At 37.5% G+C, this 25,212-nt stretch overlaps 1 long non-coding RNA gene across 1 annotated transcript in view; it reads left to right on the top strand.

The window, feature by feature from the left end:
- LOC109387017 (uncharacterized) overlaps window positions 1–25,212 on the top strand; it is a 75,393-nt gene that overhangs the window by 231 nt on the left and 49,950 nt on the right. Inside the window, exon 2 of the long non-coding RNA XR_002124890.1 lies at window positions 22,388–22,448. This is a non-coding gene — a long non-coding RNA (uncharacterized LOC109387017). The remainder of the gene's footprint in view (window positions 1–22,387; window positions 22,449–25,212) is intronic.

The raw sequence follows: 25,212 nt of genomic DNA, 5'->3' as shown, positions 1-25,212 counted from the left end.
TTTCTTATATCTGATGAATACCTCTGAGTCTCCTATTAATGTATGCTAACATAATTTGCACAATATCTCCGAAAAAAATATTTTCTGTTAAAGCTGATTCTTTTATTGTTGTTGTAGGCTTTATTTGTAGAGGAAGTTTTACATTGAAGAAAGTGAAAATATCATAAATTTAAGATTAGACATTTTCTGTCTTCAAATTTCTTCTACCCCCAACCCCTACTACTAGGAATTGAACAAATTTCTCAGTGAGTCCCAGCCTTCTGCCAGACTGATTCTTTAACACACAATTATATCTTAATTTGCTTCTCTAAGACACAGTTACACCTTCATTTTTTCTAACAGTTTTTCAGAACAATTTAATTTTCCACTCCCTGATTCATTTCCAGGCATACTGCTTAGAAACAAAAACTAATTGAGGAACTTTGCTGAAAAAGTGTCATCTGCCCTGGATCTTACCCTTTAACAATACAGAAGAAGTAGTAAGTAAAAAATAGGAAATCTTACGTTCTCTTATTCATAGTAAGTAGAAGGAACCAGGGTGGAGATTTTTTTCCCATTAATATGATTTATGCACTTTATCCAAACTTTATTTATTTATTTATTTTTGAGATTTTTATTAAAAATATAGCCAACATACAATATAATAGTAGTTTCAGAGGTATACCATAGTTATTCAACATTTATATACATAAAGAAGTGATCACCATGATAAGCCCATCTGACTATGTACCATGGTCTCACAATATTATTGACTATGTTCCCCATGCTGTACGTTACATCCCCATGACTTACTGGTTTTATATCTGGAAATTTGAACCTCTTATTCCCCTTCACCTTTTCCCCCCTTTAAAAATTTTTCAATTACAGTTGACCGTCAATATTATTTTATATTAATTACCCCGTTACTTAGCAAAAGCCTCAGAGCACACTGAGACCAGTCACAGCCCTTGTGTGGCCCACAGACCCTGATAGTTTTCTAAGAAAGAGTTCAATGTGGGCAAGGCTGGCTGCTCTGGAGAACATGCCTCCAGCGTTGGGGAACTTGGGTGGGGTGGGGTCCCAGCAGAGCTCACTAGGCCAATCAGATTCAGATTTGGCCATGAGAGGGCGGGCTCAACACAGAAAAGATGGCGCCCACCAGCTGGCTGCAAAAGAAGGAGTTCCCTACATAGGTAAAATGTTGATTGTTATACAGCCCTCATTCTGAAGCCATGCACATCAGTGTGTCCCCCTTATGCTTCCAACGGCCCCTGAGTCACCATCCCTTTGCTGGAACCTAGGGTGAGTGCCTGGGAGTGAGAGAGTCTGTGTGCGGGCTGTTTAAGAGGGCATCTGTGTTTCCTGCAGCCTTCTGTCCCAACCAGATGGTCAGAATTCCCATTGTTTTTCACAGCCAGATGTGGGGACCCCTCTTCACAGCACAAGTACTCTGGGCTGGGGAGTTTGGTGTGGGTCTGGGGTCCCTTGCTTCTCTGGTGGGAATCTCTATGGCCGAGATATCCCTTCTGATTCTCAGCTGCCACACAGAGGTTTGAGGGCCATTTCGCATCTCTGCTCTGCCTACCAGTCTGGATGTGACTTCTTTATATTCTTAATTATAAAACTTCTGTTCAGCTAGACTTCAGATGTTTCTACAGGTTTGTAGTTCTGTAATTTAGTTGTAATTTTAATGTGTTCATGGAAGGAAGCAGGCCCAGTGTTTTTCTGCTCCACCATCTTGGGTCTCCTCCAAAGCTGATTCTTTGTTCTCTAATTGGTTTAAGTTTAAAAATATAGAGATCATGTGTAGTTATTTTATCAAAGGTTGTACATCAGGGTTATAATCGAGAATCTAACCTTCAATTACAGTATTTTATTTATGGGAAATTTGATTGGTTTTGCATAATTTTGGCTTACAAGAAAGTGGCCAGTCCCAAACAAAATTATACTCTATTCTTCTGTGAATTGTATCATTCATTAATTTAACATATTTTTATTGCATATCTACTATGGGCCAGACACTGTTCTAGTTATGGCGTGCTTCCACTTTGAAAACAAAAGAGACCACAATAGTAATGTTTTCTTGCTCACTAATTGAAATCAAGTGAAAAGATGAATAATCAGAACAGGTAAATTAAGGTAGTTGGCAGCTTAGATATCTTAATAGTTTACAAAAAAAACAACAAAAAAACAAATGAAAATTAGTCTAAGAGGCTTCTGAGTGTGGGTCTTCTCATGTTCCCTTTGGCCTGTCCCACTTTAGATCTAAGCACTCACACTTACTGCTGTCACTTGGTGGCAACCCACCATCTCCTCAGGCACTGACTGCTGCATGAGTTGGGTGGGGACACAAGAGTGACCTCTTGGCCTGTTCCCCTGTGCCCAGTCTGCCTCCTGGCTTTTACTTCTGGATTTAGATTATTATAGGGTTTCCAAATTTCCAACAAATACTAATCTTTGAGATTAAGGAACAAAGAATCAGAATTCCCAGGAATTCTCAGGAATTCTTGAAAAGTTGTTATTTAATACTTTAAAAAATACTTTATTTACATATTTTAATAACTAGTTAGTGATCAAAATAATTAAAAAAAATTATTTTCTCCCTTAGACTTTTATAAAAGTTCAGAGATTTTCTTTATTATTATTATGAACCAATATATTGGATCAAAATTACATATTTTAATGACATGTAAAATGATTGCTACCTGATATTGACATTTTATAATAGAAAAATTGAAAGAAAGAAACATAAAAACGAAAGTCAAATAAAAATCATTTAAAAATATGTAGTTAATGTCTGAAAGGTAACAATGTTGAATTTTAAAGTATACAAGCATTAGTTGTTCTATTTGATACTATTAATCTTTATTTCATAACAAAAATTGCTTTTATTCCACATTGAAGTTTGCTCACTTACCCAAAACTCTAACTTGAGTATTAGGTTACATATTGCTTCATATAAGCTTATTTCCTTTTTAATCAGTTTTGGTTTGAGTGTTGTTGTAGAAATCAATATTGCTTTTACTGGTTGAAATTTTGGATCAGTTTCTGATTTCCCAAGGGAGCATTCTCCAATATAATATTCACATCTTGTCCTTGCATTTTCTGTCTTAAGGCATTTACAAAGAACCGTAGCCTAGACCATATATTCAGACACTGGAAAATGCCAGAAAATACTGTTAGGCAGTAGTTGAGTTACATAACATAGGATCTGCTAGCAAGATTCATAGTACTGCACAGAATCACTAGTTGAAGTTGCTCATTTAAGAACATATTTTACTTTTTGAATTTGTTACTGCTTTGTACCCCATTCACAGGATAAAATAATTGAGGATAATATGAGGATAAAATCATTGGCGTTTACTTTATTTGCAATAATAACTCACTTAAGTCAATGGAATTGTAATAGATAAATATGATATCGGGGGTGGGAGGGCAGTGGATAGGGGGAGGGGAGTTGTTACTTTGAGAATGGTGAAAAGGATAAATAACTATTGCATTGTTTTGTACACCTGAAACTAATAAAAAAAAAGAATAACTCACTTAGCAGCAGACACCCACTTGTAACATGACAACTACTGCACAGCAAGCTGATTGATTAGATCCTTCTTGCTTCTCTCCTCCTAAGTTCCTAGAGATGTTAGCCTTAACTTTCAGACCCCAAATGTCTTGCTTTCAACTAGATATCAGTGAATTTCTTGAAGCCAGTAATGTCTGCATGTTGACTGTTAACCTCACAGAAAAATTAGGCAGTATTTCCCTTTTTCTTGATTTCTCTTGAGATTCTGATGAACAAAAATGTCCTGTGACATAACAGGAAAGAATTTCCTGAAATACTAGTGTAAGATACCTTGAACACTGTTCCTACCTTTTTGCTGGAACTTTCTCTTGCTTCTCTTGTTATACAAGTTTCCTTCTATGTTGGCCTTTTATATTTCAAGGATTTCTCACAATATCTTATTTATTCTAAGTTATTTCTTCTTTTTAGTATTCAACATGGCTGACTATCCTTTAAAATACATTTTCTGTTATTTCTAGGGGTTTGGTGTGAGACAGAAAGGGTGTATCTATTCTACTATCCTGTAATTAGAGTTTAGCATTTTCACTTTCAGACTTCATCACTACAGTAAAGAGATAAGTAGATCCTTTTTATAAATAGTGTTGGAGATGAAGGAGATTCCTCCTGCTTTAGAGACAAATGGTGCTACATTGAGCTATTCCTGTAGCTAGTGCCTGAGAAGTAATTTGATCAGCAGTGGTTTAATTTTCATATTTTATCTTTATTAATATGAACTATTTCACCACAATAACTGCTTTAATATATTAATCAGTATTTTCTAATTAAATGTAATACTCCATTATACTATGTTATAGAAATGACAGGCTATCCAATTAGACAGAGTTTGGCTAGTATCCAAGCCCTTAGCCTGTGCTCATCAGGGTTCTCCAGAGAAACAAAACAGAACCAATAGGATATATACAGTGTGGGTATGTGTGTGTATGTGTGTGTGTATGTGTCTGTGTGTGTGTAATTGGCTCACATGATTATGGAGGCTGACATGTCTCAAGATCTGCAGTCTGCAAACTGGAGACTTAGGAGAGCCAATGATGCATTTCCAGTCTGAGCCAGAAGTCCTGAGAACCAGAGAACCAGTGATGTAGTTCCCATCCAAAAGCTGGTAGGCTTGAGACCCAGGAAGAGCTAATGTTTCAGTTCTGATCTGAAGGAAGGTAACAGATACCCCAGCTCAAGGCAGTCAGGCAGGAGTGGTTCCCATTACTTGCAGGAGGATAGAGCTTTTAGTTCTATTCCAGCCTTCAACTGATTAGATGAGCTCCACAAACATTAAGGAAGCCAGTCTGCTTCACTCAGTCTACAATTTAAATGTTAATCTCCTCCAGAAACTCCCTCACGGACACACTCAGAAAACCTGTGGCCTCGTCAAGTTAACACATAAAATTAACCATGATGGTGCTGTTGGGGATTCTGACTCTTTGTGGATCGAATGGGAAGTAGTTTTGCCCATGTGGAAGCCAAAGGGCCTGCATCTTCTCTGACTCTACTCTGATGCAGACAGAAGGTGGGCATGTGACCTGAGCTCAGCCAGAAGGAAACTCTCTTTGATTCTCATGTAGGTGACGCATTAAGACATGCCACCGTTGGGGATCCATTGTAGGAAGCAATAATAACTGTATATACCTTGACTGAAGATTTTTATCCTGCTGAGAGTGGGACTTTCCTTATAACATATGTCCTCAACAGTATTATACATTTTACAAGAATATGCTACATACACACGTAGAAGATTGGTTATATTTCAAAAAAAGAACTAACCAAAAGGCCCAAGGCTGCAAGTACAGTAAGTCCTCACTTAACATCATTGATAGGTTCTGCAACTTTAAGCAAAACACAAAGTATAATAAAACCTGTTTTGCCACAGGCTAATTAATATACACAAGAGTTAATTTCCTATGGCACCTCATTAATGTTACAACAAAACAATATTATTTGAGGACCTGCTGGTATTTGGAATTTCCTTTGAGGGGATTTTAATGAAGATTAAGAAGAAAGAATGAAGGAGGGCAAATCCACTATCAAATGTCCTTACTTGTAAATTGGAGATAATATACAGGCCTCATAATAGTGTGAAGACGAAATGAAAGAAATAAAATCTATAGTACTTAGAAAAATATGTCACTTAGTATGTGTTTAATAGGTGTTTGCTTGATGTTGATGATGGTGATGATGATGATGATTATAATAGCATGTGGTAACGCTTAATTCCAGGGCTAATCCAAAGGACATATGAATAAAAGCCAGAAAAGCAGGTGGTGATGAGAAGGAGCATATGACAATCTGAATCAATAGTACCAAGACACCAGTGCTGGTTACAGGTGGTCAGATTTATTTGAAGTGGTTGAGCATTAATTCAGCAGCAGCTCAGGAGATAAAAAGGAAATTTAGAGCACAAACCATGATGGACTATCCTAGGGCTAACATCTTTTCTTCTCAAGCCACAGGGCATCGGCTTAGAAATGGAACCTGGATTTCAAATGAATCCACTTACAGAGCTGAGATGCAAAGTTTATCTTGAAGCCTAACTAATCACTACACTCGTGTGGATGTATCTGATGTATTGGTAAACAACTAGATTATCATATGCATTTGAAAAAGAGGAGCTAAAATCCCTCACAAAGACAATGACTGAGTCAGTACAAATTCCCAAAGCTTTAATGAAGTCAATAAGATGCTGCTTAATGGGCTGGGAAGCAGCTGCAGCTCAGGAAAGTCTGAGGAAATCCAACCCACTTCAATCAACTGTGGATGAGTTTAGGGAAGTTCTCAAAATCGGGAGCATTTTTATGACCAATGTATAGCGTGAGACATCTGAGAAGCGTTTAAGACACTATTTCTCAACAAACAGGCCATATCATCTCCATGAGATTCATTAGTAGGGAGGGGGCTGGTAGTTATAAGTGCTCATAAATTATGCAAATTCCTCACCTCTACCTTTTTATTTTTTCAGTTTTAATCTCTGCTCCCTAGGTGTATGTATGTGCAATAATATTCAATTATCCATATATATTCAGACTAACAGGGATCCCTGGATAAAATTAGGTCTCTGGAAAAAGTGTATTCTCCACTGCCCCCCTCCCAAGAACAAATGGAGTTAGAGGGAATATAAAGTTCCCTAGATGGTTGAGCCTCTGCTAAGATTTTAGGGTTGCCATTGAGGCTGTGCCAAATGATCTCCATCATCAAGATCATAAAAGAACATTTAACATTATAAAGTATTGCAAGTATTTTCCTTTTGAGAGAAACTGTTGCATGACTTCAAATGTCGTCATGGTTTGAAAGACTGGCGGCTGGGCTGAGCTGGAAGGTCAAAGATGACCTCACTCTTGTTGGTGACGGTCGTTTCATAGGATGCTTAGTAATGTTTTTAAGTCTCTCTGAGCCGTATTTCACTGTAATTTCAACTTACTGTCTTTTTTTCTCTTCCTTCTCATTTTTTCAAAAGGCTGTTGCAACATTTAATTATATTAACCATGTGTACAAAACTTGAAAAGTATGATATATTAACAGTAATATGGCCCCTGAAATTCATGCTTGCTACGAACTAAAAGCTGAAGGTAGAATTTGTTCTGAGATTACATTATAGTTTCCAAATATATATTGTGCTTGATTCCTGCAACTAAATATATAGTTAGAGGAAATAAAAATTTTAAAAATGAATCTGATGGAAATTTAAAGACAGAAGCAAGACAATTTATAAAACCATATTTTCTATAATTTGAGAAATGGAAAGGGATGGAATCAATACTGTTACAATTGTGATGCTATTTTCTTTCAATATTTAGTCCATAATTCATGTGTTTCATAATGTTGTCATAATTTTTCTAAATGCTGTATTTAAACTAAGCTTATGCTATAAATAATTTTTTCATATTGCTAAATCATATTCAAAACATATTTTTAATGGAAGATTGATTTTTCCATTGAATGGGTGAACTGTAACATATTTAACCGATTTGCTGTGGGTGGACATACAGTTTGTTTCCAATGTTTTGTTTTGTTTTGCTTTTTTTTTCATTATTACCTGAGGCCAGTTTCCTCCAAGTACAGTCAAAGCATATGAACATGTTTATAAGACATTGCTAACTTGAGTTTCAAAGAGTTGTACTGGTTTACTTTCCCATCAATAATATATAAGCAATAATTCCTGCCCTCCCTTTCCGGCATTTCCAGTATTCACCAAATGTTACCCTCGCAGTAATTTCTTCAAACATATTTATTGAACACTTTATTATGTGTCAGGGCCTGAATATACAAAGAAGAATAAAGCCTAGAGGGGTTTGTGATTAAGTAGATGATATAGATATTAAAATATACATATATATTTCCAGTTCAATTTTAAAAGTACAATAAAAGGTTTTCAATCAAGATGGCACTAGATAATCATGACTACAATGCTCCACCTGCTTCAAACATATAACAATGATAGGTAAAATATAAATATATAAAATGTAAAAGATATGGTTATATTAAAAGCCAAATACAGCTGAATTCACAGGCTTGCTAGGCTCCTAGTGTCTGGTAATTAAGTATCCATGGCATTGGTGCAGGGAGAGAGTAATGTGTTGACAAATTCTTCTTCCAACCCCAGTGAATAGCACATAAGTCTCCCAATGTGTGTCATTTTACAGAGAATAAAAGGTGTTGATAGATCCTTTAGCTCCACAATGGGAAACACAAACCTTCTTTTACTTTGTGTAATGTTTAATTCATTAAACTTAAAATCTTTTGTTATTAACATTCACTTAAACATTGAACAATCACAATACCACAATTTCTTTAAATATTTTTACACTATTAACAAGGCGCATCCATCAAAATTTATGGAGTTAAGTTAAAATACCTCAAATATTTAAATGATTGTGAACTTAATTTTACTCTTTTAAATATTTAATTAAAATCAAAACATAGGATATGAAATTCTCTTAAATGCTTTAAACAACTTTAAGGAGCAGACAAAACACACACAAAATATCACACCGATTCCAGATATTACAATAAAATTAAAATAGTTGTAAAGGTAATGAGAAAAACTTTTAACTACGTTAATTAATGATTTTGTTTCATATTTATACCTTTATTTTTGCTCTTATGGGTTTCCTTTCCAAGATTGCAGTAATTTTACCATAAACTGATTTTTATACCTCTTTAAAGGTGGAAATAAACTTTCCAAACCTCAAAGTAAAAAAATACCCTCTCAGACTTGTCAAGGTCCAGGGTTGGTCTTTTTCTTTCTCCCTCCCTTCCTCCCTTCCTTCCTTCCTTCCTTTCTTTTTTTTTCTTCTCAAAGAAGAGGATTGAGTTTTTGAACATTCAGTGTGTCAGTATTCATTTATTCCTTTCAGGGTTGGCCTTTTTGACCAGTTGATTCTTTGTTGAGTTGCAGGACCAAAGCAGTTCAAAGTGTTGTAAAACTCAGCCACTTATTTAGGATGAGTCCTTTCTCATAATGAATCTCCTTTGCTAGGTCATGAGATCTTAAGTCCATGTATTTTATGCTTTTTTAAAAAATACTTTTTCAAGAATAATGTACAATTCAAATGGAAATTAATACGAATTCCTTGTGTTGTCATTATGAGGTATTTTTTTGTTATCATTGGTTCAAGGCAAGGATCAAATTTTCCTTCTGCCTTCCTAGTTTCTTTGGCTGGTCTAATAATTAAATTGACATAAGACAGATTAATAGAAGAAAACCAAATTTAATTTCATAGGTACAGGAGCCCCATAAAAATAGGAGACCCAAAGGCAATCAGGCAACTGAGGCTTATATGGCATCCTTAGCTAATGAATGTAGTAGGGCACTGGGGCTTCTAAGGGGAGGATTGTAATTCACAGGAATATAAAAAGACCAGATGTTTGGTGATCAAATGTTTGCCCTGCAATGAAGGAAAGTCTTTCAAATAAAAAGTTATCTCTGATAATAGCTCTCTTTCTGGGCCAGGCCCCCATCTAAGTTATTTTATGCAGTTAAGGGAGAGGTAAAACTTTTTTTTTTGTCTTCATATGACAATCAATGTAATAGAACAACACAGTTCTATTGAGATGTAATTCAGACATACAATTCACCCATCTAAAGTGTTCAATTAAATGCTTTTTAGTATGTTCACAGAGTTATACAACACTCAACCACATTTAGAACATTTTCATCACTCAATAATAACAGAGTTGTCATGTTTTAAATAATATAAAAAATAATATAACATAAATCACATGTAATTAAAATGGCTGAAAATTCTGAGGTTTAAAAGAATGATTATAATTGGTCTTATATTAGAGAAAAGATGTACTGGGCATTTGCAGATTAAATTTTTTCAAGATTTGAATACATGTGGTGTATAATACACAATTATTAGAATGATGAACACATATTTATTTCACATGAAATTTAGATTTCTCTTGAAATTTTTTCTTCCAAAATTCTTATGAGTTTCTTTTTAAAAGATTAAGAGATGATATTGTTACTTATTTTTGAAATGCAAGGATAAAATAGTAAATTCTTCTCATTGTTTTTATTTTTATTTATTTATTTTGGCATTTAATATTATTTTATATTAATTTCAGGTGTACAGAATAGTGGTTAGATATTTATATAATTTAAGAAGTCATCACCCACCTGGCACTATGCATAGTTATTACCAAATATTATTGACTATATTTCCTATGCTTTGCTTTACATCCCCAGGACTATTTTGAAACTACCAATTTGTATTCTTAATCCCTTCACCTTTCTCACCCTGCCCTGTAAACCCCTTCCCATCTATCACCCTGATATATCTAGTGTTCATCTGACACTGTACATGGGTATTACAATATTATTGATGCTGTTCCTTATGCTGTATGATACATCCCCATAACTATGGTCTAATAACCAATTTGTACTTAATCTCTTCCCCCCTTTTCATTCACCAGCAACAACCCTCCTCCCATCTGGCAACCATCAAATTATTCTCAGTATCTATGAGTTTGTTTCTGTTTTGTTTGTTTATTTTGTTCTTTTGATTTCACATAGAAGCAAAATCACATTGCATTTATTTTTCTCTGTCTGACATACTTCACTCAGCACAATACTCTCCAGGTCCAGCCATGCCTCTGCAGATGGCCAGAATCCATTCTGATCCGTGGCCAAGCAATATTCCATTGTATAAATGTACTACCTACTTTTTATCCGTTTATTCATTGATGGACTCCCGGCTGCCTCTACATCTTGGCCATTATAAACAATGCTGCAATGAACAAATGGATGCACAGGTTTTCTCAAAATAGCATTTGGGTTTCTTCAGATAAATACCCTGAAGTGGAATTACTGGGTCCTTCTTTGTCTCTTATTATAGCCTTTGTTTTAAAGTCTATTTTATCTGGTATATGTATTGGTACTCCAGCTTTTTGTTTGTTTGTGTTTTTGTTTCCATTTATGAAATAACTTTTTCCATTCCTTTACTCATATTTATTTATTTATTATATTTTTAATTGGGGAAGGGGGACAGTGTTGGGGAATTGGGGAAGGGGAACAGCCAAGTTGTTGTCCTTCAATCTTAGCTGTGGAGGGTGCAGCAATCTCAGCTCCAAGTCCAATTGTTCTGCTCAGCTCAAGGTGCTGTGTTCTTTTAGTTGCGCGTGGGCATAGCTACCATCCCATGCAGGAGTCAAACCAGCAGCCTCATTGTTAACAGTGCACTCTCTATCCACTGAGCCATCGGGTGGCAGCTCAGCTCAAGGTGCTGAGTTCAGTCTTTAGTTGTGGGCGGGCATAGCCCACCATCTCGAACAGGCAACCTTGTTAGGAGCACGTACTCTCACCAGCTGAGCCATCCTGCCATCTGTTAGCAGCTCAGTGGCAGCTCAGCTTGGGCACAGCTCACTGGCCCATGTGGGAATTGAACCAGTGGCCCTGTTGCTCAGAGCTTGCACTCTTGAGCAAGCTCTTAACCAACTGAGCCATTCGGCGGGCCCCATCCCTTTCCTTTCCATCTGTGTGTGTGTGTGTGTGTGTGTGTGTGTGTGTGTGTGTGTGTGTCTTTCAATCTGAAGTGAGTCTCTTGTAGGCAATATACGAGTATGTAAGGGTCTTGTTTTCTTATTCATTCAGCCACACTATCTTTTGATTGAAGCATTTAATCCCTTTACACATAATTACTGATAGATATGTAGTTATTGTCATTTTATTATTCATAATTTTGACTTTTTTTTTCCTTTTTTTCTTAAAGAAGTCCCTCTAACATTCCTTGTTATACTGGTTTGGTGGTGATGAACGCTTTTAGCTTTTTCCTATCTGGTAAATTCTTTATCTGTCCTTTGATTCTAAATGAGAGCTTTGCTAGATAGAGTATCTTTGGTTGTAGGTCCTTGCTTTTCATCATGTTGAATATTTTGTGCCAAGCCCTTCTGGCCTGCAAAATTTCTGTTGAGAAATCAGCTAACAGTCTTATGGGAACTCCCTTGTAGGTAGCTAACTGCACTTCTCTTGCTGCTTTTAAGATTCTCTCTTTGTTTTTAACTTTTGGAATTTTAATTATGATGTGTCTTGGTGTGTGCTTTTTTAGGTTCATCTTGTTTGGGACTCTGTACTTCCTGGGCCTGTAGATCTATTTCTTTTGCCAGGTTAGAGAAGTTTTTAACCATTATTTTTTCAAATATGTTTTCAATTCCTTGCTTTCTCTCTTCTCCTTCTGGTAACTCTGTGATGCTGATGTTGGTATACTTGGTGTTTTTCTGAGGCCCCTTAAACTATTTTCATTTTAATGAATTCTTTTTCTTTTTGCTGTTCTGATGGGTGTTTTCTGCTATCTTATGTTTTAAATTGCTGATTCGATTCTCTGCTTCATCTAATCTACTGTTGATTCCCTCCAATGTATTCTTCACTTCAGTTATTGTATTCTTCATGTCTGACCTGTTCTTTTTTTATGTTTTCTGTCTCCATATTTATGTTTCCTACATCTTTGTTGAAGATATCCTCAATGTCATTGAGCATCCTTATAATCAGTGTTTTGAACTTTGCATCTGGTAGGTTGCTTGTCTCCATTTTGTTTAGTTCTTTTTCTGAAGCTTTGTTGTGTTCTTTTATTTGGGACATGTTTCATTGTCTCCCCATTTTGGCTGCCTCCCTGTGTTTGTTTCTATGAATTAGGTAAGGCTGTTATGCCTCCCTGACTTAGTAGAGTGGCCTGATGCAGTAGTTGTCCTGTGGGACCCAGTGGTGCAGTCTCCCTAGTCACCAGAGTCAAGTGCTCGAGGTGTGTTCCTTCTGTGGGTTGTGTGTGCCGTCCTGTAGTTGAGACTTGGTTGCTGTTTGCACATCAATTGGAGGTATTCATGCTGATTTTTTTTGTGAGGACTGGTGGTGACTACAATGTATAAGCTGTGGTGCAAGGGCTGACCCTAAAGAGCAGGGTTTACTTTTGTGGGGCTCTGGTCCCTGCCCAGGCTGCCCTTTGTGTGTGTTGTCCTTGGAGGTGGCCAGGTGATGCTCTGGCTTGGTCCAAAACTGGCCTCTAGGTGTGCCAGTCATGGGGCCTCCTGGAAGGGGACCTGCTGCAGGCCAATTTTAGCGATAGCTTGTGCCCTGCCTGGGGCCACCTGGTATGAGCCACAAAGCAACCTGTACATGGCTGCTGCCTGTAGTGGGTTTGGAGGTGCCTTGAGAAGCCAGTCTGCACACCGAGGCCAGCTGTTGTTAGGGCCAGGCTTAGGCTTGCTCAGTCAGAAGTACTGGACATGCCAAAACCAAGTGCTGCTTATTTGGGTTTTGTAAACCTTTGAGAGATTTTGTGAAAGTCCGAATCATGAGCTAAGACAGGTTGTACGGAAACGCCACTGCATATGGCTTGGGTGTGCCCCAAAGTTGGGTGGGGCTGGGTTTTAGGGAATTATTAGGGCAGGGCAGATGAAAGGTGATAGCCAGTTTGATGGACACTCAGATATGGTTCTGCCGGCATCTGCATGCAGAGAAGGGGGAGGGCTCAACAAAGAAACAATGGCTTCCACCAGCACCTCTGTCTAGGAGAAAGCTGCCCCTCCAGCCCTTAACCTGAGTCCAGACAACTCAGTTTTCCACTGTATGTCCCTGACACTTTTTGAGCTGCTGCCCCAGCACTGGAGCTCAGAGCCAGTGATTCTGTCAATGAGTAAGTCCAGCACTATCCCTTTAAGAGGAGCGAACCCCTCAGAGTGCAGCCACCCTCTAGCTCTCTCAGCCACAATCTTCATTGGTTTTCACAGCCAGAACATGTGGGGCCCTCTCTCCCTGGTATTAGAACCCTGTGCTGGGGAGCCTGGTGTGGGGCTGGGATGCCTCGCTCCTCCTGGAAGGATCTCTGCAGCTGAGATATCCCTCGCAACTTTTAATAGTCGCATGCAGGTGTGGGACCAGCCCGTTCCATGTCTCTGCCCTTTCTCCCAGTCTTGAGGTGGCTTCTGTTTAAGTCTGTAGTTGTAGGACTTCGATTTGGCTAGACTTCAGGCCATTCTCAATGATGCTTGTTTTGTAGTTTAGTTGTAATTGATGTGGTCCTGAAATGAGGTGAGCACAGCATTTACCTACTCCTTCATCTTGACTGAAAAATTGTAAAAGTTTTTCTTGAGTCTGCTGGGTCTTGATCGACTTCAGCTCAAAATAATCCACACACCAAAGTGGCACATTTGTGGGTAGCATGTTCTACTCCTCTTCACTGGAAATTCAGCGTGTTTTTTATAAGTGTCATCAGAGGTGTCAACCTCTAGAATGAAGGTGAATGAAGCAGTTTGGAAGAAATAAAACTTTGCTTTAAGTTTAGAAATTGGGAGAAGCACTTTTTAAATAATTCAAATTCATTATAAGAAATATATTGTTGACAAAAACAGTATAATCCGGATTCATATAGACTTTATCTTCCTTCTCTATGACTTGGAAAGAGTGACCCTTCCAAGGACCCTGTGCCCCTTCAGTCCACAATAGTATTAAAGACCAAAGATTAAATTTGATTACATCTGAGTGATGGGGTTGGAAAACAGATTAACTTAACCTCTTTGGTTAATTCCTAAGTATTTTATTCTTTTTGATGGCATTGTAAGTGGAATTGTTTTGTAATTTTCTTTTTGGATTGTTCATTGCTAGTATATAGAACTTAAACTCATGTTGTGTATTTATTTTTTTTATCCTGAAACTGCAGAATTTATTTATTCATTTAAAAGATTGTGTGTGTGTGTGTGTGTGTGTGTGTGTAACCTTTAGTTTTGTACTTGTAAGATTAAGTTGTCTGTGAATAGAAGTAATTTCACATCTTCCTTTCCAATTTGGATGCCTTTTATTTTTTTTTCTTGCCTAATTGCTCTGACTGGATCTTCCAGTACTATGTTGTACAGAAGTGGTAAAAGTGGGACATTTTTGTCATTTGCTTGATCTTGGAAGAAATTTTTCAGTCTTTTACCTTTGATGAAATGATGTCAGCTGTGGGTTTTACATATATGGTCTTTATTATGTTGAGTTGTTTTATTTCTATCCCCAGCTTGTTGAGGTTTTTAAAATTATTTTATTTTATTATTATTATTTTTAATCATGAAGGGGTATTGAATTTTGTCAAATGCTCATCCTGAATCAGTTGAGATGACCATATGGTTTATTTGTCCTTATTCAGCTTATGTGGTATATTACATTGATTTATTTTAGTATGTAGAACTATTCTTACATTCCAGGAATAAATCTCACTTAGTCATGGTATACAACACATTTAGTATGCTGTTGAACTTGGTCTGCTGGTATTTTCTTGAAGATTTCTGCATCAATATTCATCAGAGTATTGGTCTCTTATTTTCTTTTTTTTGGTAATGTCTTTGTCTGGTCTTAATAATAGGAGAATTCTAGCCTCATAGAATGAGTTTTGGAAGTGTTCTCTCTTCTTCAATTTTTTGGAAGAGTTTTAGAAAGTTTGGTGTTAATTTTTCTTTAAGTGTTTGGTAGGACTCACAGTGATGCTATCTATTCCTGGGCTTTAATTTATATGAAAGTTTTTTATTACTGATTCAATCTCCTTACTAGTTATAGGTCTAGTTATGTTTTCTATTTCTTCATGATTTGGTGTTGGTAGGTGGTGTGTTTCTAGAAATTTGTCCATTTCATCTGGGTTATCCAATTTGTTTGCATACAACATTTCATAGTACTTTAATAATCCTTTTTGTTCTGTAAATTAGTGGTAATGTTCCCTCTTTCATTTCTGATTTTAGTTATTTGTCTCTCTTTTTCTTCATCAACTTAGCTAAAAGCTTATCCTTTCTTTCTTTCTTTCTTTCTTTCTTTCTTTCTTTCTTTCTTTCTTTCTTTCTTTCTTTCTTTCTTCTTTCATCTTTTCAAAGAACCAACCGTTGGTTTCATTGATATTCTCTATTTTTTTTATTCTCTATTTTGTTTAATTGGCATATTATTTTTAAAATTGCTACAACTGGGTAACTAAAAGACTTCCAGAAAGGCTCCCTTGAAGATGATTTTAAGCTGCATCTAGAAGAGGAATAGTTAGCAGATACATATTATTGTTTTAATATGCATTTCTCTGATTAATTCTGAAGTTAAATACTTTTTAAATCTCTTTGTTGACCAATAGTTCAAAGAAGGGTGTCATAGCATTTTATTTGCTCTTTAGAAATATAACTTTGACAACAATGTGCAGAATGGTTTGGAAAGAGAAGAGACTTAAAGTAGAGAGAGTAGTTTTGAGTATCTTGCCATATTGCAACTGATGAATGCTTGAACTGAGGCAATGATTACAGTATTTTTCTAACTTAAGATTTCCTTTTTCACTTGTGTTTTTTTCTTTGAATTGTATATTTAAAAATTTATAAGTCTATATAGGCAAACATGCCAGCTTTTTACTTTATTGTATCACTTCTAAAGTTAAAAAATACTTCTTGTTTTTTCTGTGGTTTTCTAAAAAAAAATATTTAAGTTTTTAATTTACCAGGTCATTTTCTGAAATTGATCTGAATCAGTATATTCAGGCCTTGAGACAGAGTGGGTCAAAAACCACTCTCGGTTTTTCAGACAGGGGAATCTAATATAGGAAATTGGTTATACCCAGGTAACTCTATATTGAGTGGCTGCTGGGAATGGCAACAACCCCTCTGGCTAAAGGAATAAATGGAAGTAATGGGGCCACCAGAGCCCAAGAGGATGGAGACGGGGTCTTCCTGGGCCAGTCCTGAAACCATAAATGAAGCATTACTCAAAACAGGTGCTGGGACTGCTGAGGGGCCGCTCAGCAGACGCTATGGGTGCTGCAAGATGACAGGGAGTGCATGCTGACTATTCCTTGCTACTGAGAAATGCCAGGGGAATCTGGAACAGGAAGCAAATCCTCTCTCCCCACTCCTGCCTTCCAGACTCCTACCAGTACTTCCCATTGGTAGAAACTAACTAGAAACCTGCTGGCACGTAGTTGGAAAAATGGAATATACATGTATCTGGACTCTTAAAATATGTGGCAGAATATAGAAGGGCAGAAATGGAGGCAGAGAACATCAGGCAAATGATTGTTCCAGCCTATTTCTTTTCAGGGTCTCTGAGTGGGCAAAACACATCCCAAATGGTCATCTATTGACTTTTGGGGGTATGTGTCTTTTTTTGGGGGGGGGATTGTTTTGGAACATAACATCTGTATCTTTTTAAAACAGTTTTTGATTGCAGTTGACATACAATATACATTAGTTTCTGGTATACAGCATAGTGATTAGACATTTACATAACTTACAAAGTGATCATCTGGATAAATCTAGTACCCATCTGACACCATACGTAGTTATTACAAGATTATTGACTATATTCCCTGTGTTGTACTTTATGTCCCCGTGACTATTTTTTATAACTGGCAAGTTTTACTTCTTAATAATGTGTCTTTTTGAGAAACAAAATAGGTCTGGTCCATTTTTATCCTCATTTAGATTGGTTTATTTCCACAGGTTTCTATTTCTCCACCAGGTGGAGTCAGAGGCATTTATTAAAGGGTTAAATTTAGGAAGTAAATTTGGTTGAGGGTTTCAGTTTCAGATTGGATGAAGCAAAGGTAAACACTATGGAGGAGACTCCTTTTTTCTTCTGATGTTTCCTGCCAGAATGTGACCTTGTTATTATCATATTTGCTTTGATTGTTATATCAATATGCTCTGTTCTCTGGCTATGACTTAGGACACTTCTGTTGCAAGGAATAGAGCCTCATTCCAGCTGGCTCAGGAAAAAAGGATTTTATTATAAACATACAAGAAGGAATATCACAGATATTTTTGGAAGAAAAACAAAATACAGCTAGGGCTTACCAGGAGCAGGGTAAGCTCTTTGCTTCTCTTAGGGGACACACAGTCACTCTCATGTCTGCTTCTCATTTAATTATTATTCATTCATGAAATAGGCACCGACTGAGTCTCACTAGAGCGCTGGAGCCTTGAGATACAAGGGCAGAGAATGCATTCAGTGGTAACTTTGGCTTTAAACAAATAAACACACACATAAAATTATAAATTGCTATAAATGCTATGCACAAAATGTGCATCTTTTAAGACACAGTGTAAGATGGGAACTTAATTACAATTAAGAGGTTAGGGAAACACGTTTTTTTAAGTGGCATTTAAGTGTAGACCTAAAAAAGATGACTAGGAATCAGCCAGATTAGACTGGAGTTTGCTCAGTTATAAAGACTTTGAATAAGGAGGGTTTCAACTGTTTCTTCTGTATACATGAGCATTAGGCTTATTCTAATGTGGAGTACACAGTTGTGGTGAATGAGGGAAATCCTATTAAAATGAGTGAAAATACTTAGCTGTGGAATTCTGTGAAATATACATAGCTCTGTTCCATTCAGCTTGGTTCTTTATTTTATATTTGCTTTATGTAGTATTGAAGGTAGAAATTATAAATTTGTTATCAGCACAATGTTTTCCAACCCTTGTTCCTAATGTAATTTAAAAGTACATGGAAATAACTTGCGTTGCACTTTAAGTTGGCCTGTCTCCCTGCTTCTTGGGGAAGGTTTATTACATTAACTAGTAGATCTGGTTCTCTTTCTCTACACTCAAGTGCCACAAAGGCCAGCTTGAGGCAGGCATGTGAACAAGGTCCTACCCACAAATCATTTTTCTTTTAAAAAATGTCATTGCAAGTTCCGAGACACCACCTGACATGCATCTGGCATCACTGTATCCAGTGTCATGGGTATATACACACATGACTGTTACGGGCCTGACACACAATCCTTATTCTCCCTGACCCTTCCTATGTAGCAGGGCAATTGGGGGCCAGTGAGCTGGTCACCCTGAGTCAGTGTATTACTGGTGGCTCTTTTCCCCTCAGTTCCTGGTTTCACAGACAACAATCCACTATTAAATTCATTGATTTAAGAAAGCTTCAGTGATAATTATGATTCCTATGTTGATGTTCCTGCTGGATTTGGGATAACATACGAATGGACCACGGATATAAAGAGAAGTTGGTTAACAAGGAGCAGATCCTTTCTGGAATAAAAAATTAATATAAAATGATCACAATGCTCTCTTTGCTATCTAACCCAGAGAATGGACTATTTAAAAACCTTGTGTGTGTGTGTGTGTGTGTGTGTGTGTGTGTATGAATTCCACTTAATAAGAACATTTTATACAATGTAACTAATATAAATTGACCTGCATTGCTTGAATGATAGAACTGGCAAAATGAAATGAAAACTTTCTAGCAACCTTGAGGATCCCTTGCAGGTATAAACTGATAAATCTCAGGACATTTGTTCTGACAAAGTAGAACGATGTTTGTGGTGCAGTAGTCAGAGTGCATGTTTTGGAGTTAGAAAGATCTAGGTTTTGCCATTTAGCTTGTGACTTTGACAAGTTACAAAAATGTTAGTAATCATGCATTTACTCTGGGAAGCTGAGAAGATTTCACAAGATCGCCAGTGTGAATTGCTTAGTTCAGGACAATGGTTCCTAGAAGCTAGAACATTCTGTGACTTTGGGCAAACTCCCATCCCTACCTCCCCAGCCGCAGTCTTCATCTGTCAAGTGGAGATAATAACTTCTTTGCGTGATGCTGCAAGGATTAAATGAAATCATGATGTGCTTAGCAGAATTTAATAAATGGTAACTATTATTATAATATTTCTACTTTTGTGGCAAAAAAACTGAAGAAAAGAGTTATCTGTCTTATTCTTTTACTTATGCCATCACTTTCTTCATACTCCCTGAGAGCAGCAGGGAGGAAACAAAATAAAACAAGGAAACTAGACAGAGATGTTTTAATATATTTTTCACATATTCTAAAATAGTGAGATGAATTTAAAATGTTCTTCCAGAGAAAAGTTAGACTTGCTTGTTCTTGTAGCTACATCATCTAGAAAATCACTGAGGCCTTTTCCTTGTGTTCCTGGGCCATTCTTCAATGTATTGAATTACCCCAGAATTATTTGCTTCTTTTCTAGGGCATGTGACAAGAGAAAATAAACTGTGATCATTACTGTCACCCCTGTCCCCCTTTTTTATGCATAAATGAAACTGCCAAAACATTGAAAAGTGGTATGTATCAAACATATGACAGTTTAGGGGAGAAGAAACAGTAAGGAGAGCTTTGGAGCCTATATTTCCATATACATAATATGGAACATTTAGAGAAAGAGAGAGACAGAGAAAATTAGTCAGTTGTGTTTTTTTTAGTTGCAAGAGTCGGAGATCCAAATTAAAAGGAATCTCTATTGGTTTACTTAACCATGGCCTAGGATGGATTCTATTTGGGCTGGATTGAGTTTTATGTTCAAACCTGAGGAAATCTAGAGGAAGAATGATGAAGTATTGTTTTTCTCCCAGCAGGAGATGAGTTCCCCTCTGTGCCTAGAGAGTCAGACACTTGTTATGATTACAGACGCCACTCTACGAGTTCCCCCAAATCATTCTCTTTTTAATCTTTCCTTCTCAATATACCTTTCTTTTCTTTTTTTTTTTCTTATTTGGTATAGTATGAGACCCAGATTGTTATTTCTCCTATGAGACCTGTTCTTTGCAAGAAATGAAAAATTTAAGAAATATTATAGTCTACTGTGGATGTGAGAAACACCTGCTTAGTGTTAAGCTTACTAAATAATGCCACCAAGTTGCTTTTAGTGACCCTGACGGCTTTCCAGTATTGTACATGTGCAGCATGCCTCAGGGACCCTAGGCTGCCCAGGCAGGCAGGACAGCCATAGAGTCTCCTGGAAGACACTTTTAAGGGAACTTGGGGGCCTAGAGTCCAGTTACTGGAAACCAGGAGTAAGATGTTCACACAAAAGAAGCCAGACCTGTATTTAACTGTCTTTTTTGGAGGTGTTCTCTTATGCTCAGATTCACCTGCACAAAATATGTTCTTAATCATCATCTGTTGAATGAAGAAAGGTGGGCTGAAGCCAGTCAGGGCTCCACTTTGAGATACGGAGTTGGTATGCAAGGGATCCTGAAACTTGTTTAATAGTGAGTAGGAGGAGTCAGTCCAGGCCAGAAGCATTCAACCTTTTCTATACTCTTTATCTGCTAAAACACTGCTGTTGAAGCACTCTGTGTAAACATACAGAGGGAGATGTCTTGTTGGAGCTGGAGGGAGCGGGCTTCCAAAGCTCACCCATTCACAAACGCCCTCTTCCCTGTTTCACCAGGGCATGTAGGGCAGTTGCCCAAACCAGAACCAATGCACGACAAAGGGGGTTTTCACTTTATTTTTTTAATTTTATTATTATTATTTTTTAGCTGTAGAATTTTTTTTAATTTTTAAATTTTTATTTTTTTTATTGTTAGTTTCAGGTGTACAGAACAATGCAATAATTATCCTTTTCACCCTTCACACAGAAGCAACCCCCCTCCCCATCTACTGCCTTCCTACCCCCGATATCATACTTGGGTTTTCACTTTAAAACCAGCCTCTTTCCTGTTGAGCCAAAGGGTGATCATTTCTTAGAAGCCAGCGCATCAAAATTGAGCTGCAAGAGCCATTATACTAAAAGAGAAAGACTGGTTCCATGTGTGAGGTGAGCTGTATCCTGCCATGGAATCCACATTAAGTAGGTTATTGTGTGGGCCCGTAGCAATGGAGGAGGTGATGGAGATTCAGGTAGAAACAGTGAGCAGTTGTGTGGGCACGAGTCTGCCTCATAAAGGCCATGGAGAAGTAAAAGCCAGGCAGAGCATGTGAGGAAGTGTTAGTGGCTCTCTGGGCCTCAGGACTTGCTAAAGGGACCTTAAAGGCTGAACGCCCCTGATAGGCTCTCTCAGAATGAAGAAGGAAGTGAGAGAGGATAGCAAGAGGCATTTTGTGTAGGAAGCCTCACAAAGAGCCAGCAGCCGGGGTGGGAGGGCTTAAGGAACCCATGGGAACTGCTGCCAAATACCTCTTTTTACCCCCAAACACTGATGTTTTAAAGGCTTCTTGCCTTACCAGTAAGAGAAGTACTTTAGAGCAGTAGTCCAAGCTGGCTTTCAGTGCCCATGATGACAAACCTGGGAATGTTAGAAGCTGTTACCTTCTCCATCAGTCTAAAAGGCTGGTCATACAAACATCCAAGTTCAGGTGTGTTACCACATGGAAGACTTCTGACTCTAAGAACAGGAATAAGGCATACGACGGTGAAGTCTGCAAGGCCTCAGGCCCTTCCCCTTATGAAAGTGCTCTGGGTTCTGCGAGCTAACAAATTTGGAAGAAAGAGTGAGTTTGGTCAGCAATTTGTTAAACACAATCACCCCATTCAGATCTAGTCAGGGATTTGGGTTAGCTTTCATACAGGAAAAAAGAGAACAAGGAAATATTGATATAAATTTTGATTTATATTTTGTGATAGAGATTATGAATTTCTCTCCCCTTCTCCACAACAGGACTGTGTGTTTTGGGGCCTATCTGATGAGATCTGTTTGGAGCAGCTCACACTGGAAGCAGGTATGTCAGCAGTTATTCTGTTCTTCACGTCATGTCCTCTGAAGAGTAAGTAACCCAATTGCTCGACAGCCACTCTCAGGCATGCATCCTGCTTTATATTTCTTCTCAACACTTATAACCAGTCCAAATATGGTATATTTATTTGTCTATTGCTTTATTATCTCCGCTTCCCATTAGAGCATATATTGGTAAGAGCATGGAATTTTTCAGTGTTTTTGTGCTGTGTCTCCACTGCCTAAAATGGTGATCAGCATGTGTGTTGCCACGTGTTCTAAGTGTTTTACATGATCTTGTTAACCTTTTCAACCCATGGGTTGGGTGCCATCTTTATCTCCATGTTACAAGTGACAGCTTTAAACTTAACTTGACTAAGACCCCACAGTGTGAACTGGTGCAACCACTTGAATTTGAGGCTGCCTGTCTTTGTTGACGTCAGGCTTTCAATCTTACTTTCTCATCTGCAAAGTTTCAAGGGACTTAAAACCACTCTCTTGAAGAGGAGAATCTCTTCAAGTGTTTTATTGCCAGTTGGATTTTTGCTAATGTCTTGTCATAAAACTAATAGTGTCACAGTAGTTGGGGGCCTGGGTGTGGTGGTGTGAGTCTGGAGCCCTCATGATTCAGAGGGCTTGGCAGGGAGGTTCTTTTGAGGTCGGGAGTCCCTCTGGGTGTGGATGTTTGACTAAGGACAAGGCAAACTGCAGAGCACTCAGAAGTTGGGCACATGATAAGAGAAGAAAAAGTAGAGCTAACAAGTGAACAAGTAAACAAACCCATGAATGAAGAAGTGAATGAATTAGTTGATGGATTAATGAAACAGTTGAAAGGAGTCCCTTGCTTCATCCTTAGTAACCTGACTGGGTTCTCATTCAGGGCTCTGATGAGATGAGAGAAAAGCCTGCAGGCTACCGTCTCCTCATTATTATTTTTTTAGCTCTGTTGAGATATAATTGACAAATAAAAATTGTACATATTTAAGGTATATAATGTGATGGTTTAATATATGTATACATTGTGAAATGATTACCACAATTAAGTTAATGAACACATCCATCACCTCACATTGTTACTCCCCCTCTCTTTTTTGGTGTGGTGAGAACAGTAAAGGTCTGCTCTCTTAACAAATTTCCAGTGTACCATACAGTATTATTAGCTGTAGTCGCCATGCTGTACATTAGATCTTCAGAACTTATTCATCTTATAAGGAGAAGTCTATACTCTTTGACCAACATCTCCCTATTTTCCCCGTCCCTCACTCCTAGGAAACTACCATTATCCTATCTGGTTCTATGAGTTCTCCCCATTCTCTTTGCTCATTTCTACCTCATGTTGACTGGTCTAGATGGAGCAGTACAAGGCATGTCTACTTGGAATACTTTAAGAGATTTTGAAAGACCCCTTGTGCACCCCTTTTTTAATCTGGTGAGGGAGACTCCCTTTAAAATCTTCCCAATGAGGGTTTGAATGCCAGCTTCACAACTACTATGCTTATGACATTGAAGAAATAACTTACCCTCCATGCACTTCAGTTTCTTTCACCATATGATGAAGATTCTTCATTCCTTTGTGATGTTACCAGGATGAAGAGAAATTGTATAGAATACACACTTATACACACACACACACACACACACACACATGCACATGCACACACACACTGCTTAGTGCCCTGCCTATAGCTCAACAAATATAGGTGTCATTTATTATGGTTAAGAAGGCAAAAAGAAAAAATAAAGGGATATATATCCCAATCAAATTGTAATGATTAACATGATTAATATGGGCAAACAATTTTCAGAGTAGCAGCTTGTCTTTTTCTTCCACCTATATTCTAGCAAGACAAGTTCCAATATCCTGTATTTTCTAATTGAAGGATGGGGCTATTTGATAGCTTCTATATTTCCTTTACCCTTGGGCTTTTTACAGTGTGTTGTTTTGATTAATGTCCAGTTAGATAGTTACAGATTCTTCACTTTTTCCTAAATTGTTTTGGACGATTTATAGAATCTTATCATTTTGATGTGTAGATGCTAGACATGGTTGTTCACAGATATAGATATTATATTTGGCAGTGAGATGGCAGAAGCACAAAGATACCTCCGGGGTTAATTTCAGATTCTATATATCACAAAAACTGGGTGCCCAGAAGAAGAAGAAATGAACACATGATAAACTCCAAATCAGAATCAACAGAAGCTTTCCTCTTCTAGCACTTTTGATAATAATTCTATCTGTATGTTATGGGTCATGCACAGCTATACAGATGGGAGCATTGGGAAATATTATACAGAAAAAGTGACTGAACTTATTTAATATTTAGGAAAATGTACATCTTTGAGATGACTTTGAAATATAATGCATTTTCCCGTGATGGTGGCAAGGGTTATTAAAGGACAATAAAATTTCTGAAGGTTCTGTAAGTCAGATTATATGTATAATGTATGACTTTTGGGCTGAGGCAGTTAAAAGCTGGTGTGCCTCTTCCATCAATCTCTTCCCTTAAACCAACTACCTTGAAAGTCATGTGCTCCAGATGGCAGAGCTAAAAGATGCAGAAAGCCTGTAGTACCCATAGGAAACTTGATGTGAGAATAACAAGCCTTCACTGTGCAAGACCACTGAGATTTGGAGGTTTATTTGTTATTGTGGCACAATATAACCTATCCTGACTAATTCAGGAGGATTAGGGAAATGCTCATGGGACGAAGCCACAGGAAAAGAAAAAGAGGTGAGCAAAAGAAAGTCAGAATAAGGTTATCTTTCA

The sequence above is a fragment of the Hipposideros armiger genome, unplaced genomic scaffold (assembly GCF_001890085.2).
Source record: "Hipposideros armiger isolate ML-2016 unplaced genomic scaffold, ASM189008v1 scaffold_144, whole genome shotgun sequence".
In the NCBI taxonomy this organism is placed as follows: Eukaryota; Metazoa; Chordata; class Mammalia; order Chiroptera; family Hipposideridae; genus Hipposideros; species Hipposideros armiger.
This window is presented reverse-complemented; position numbering and strand designations above follow the sequence as displayed.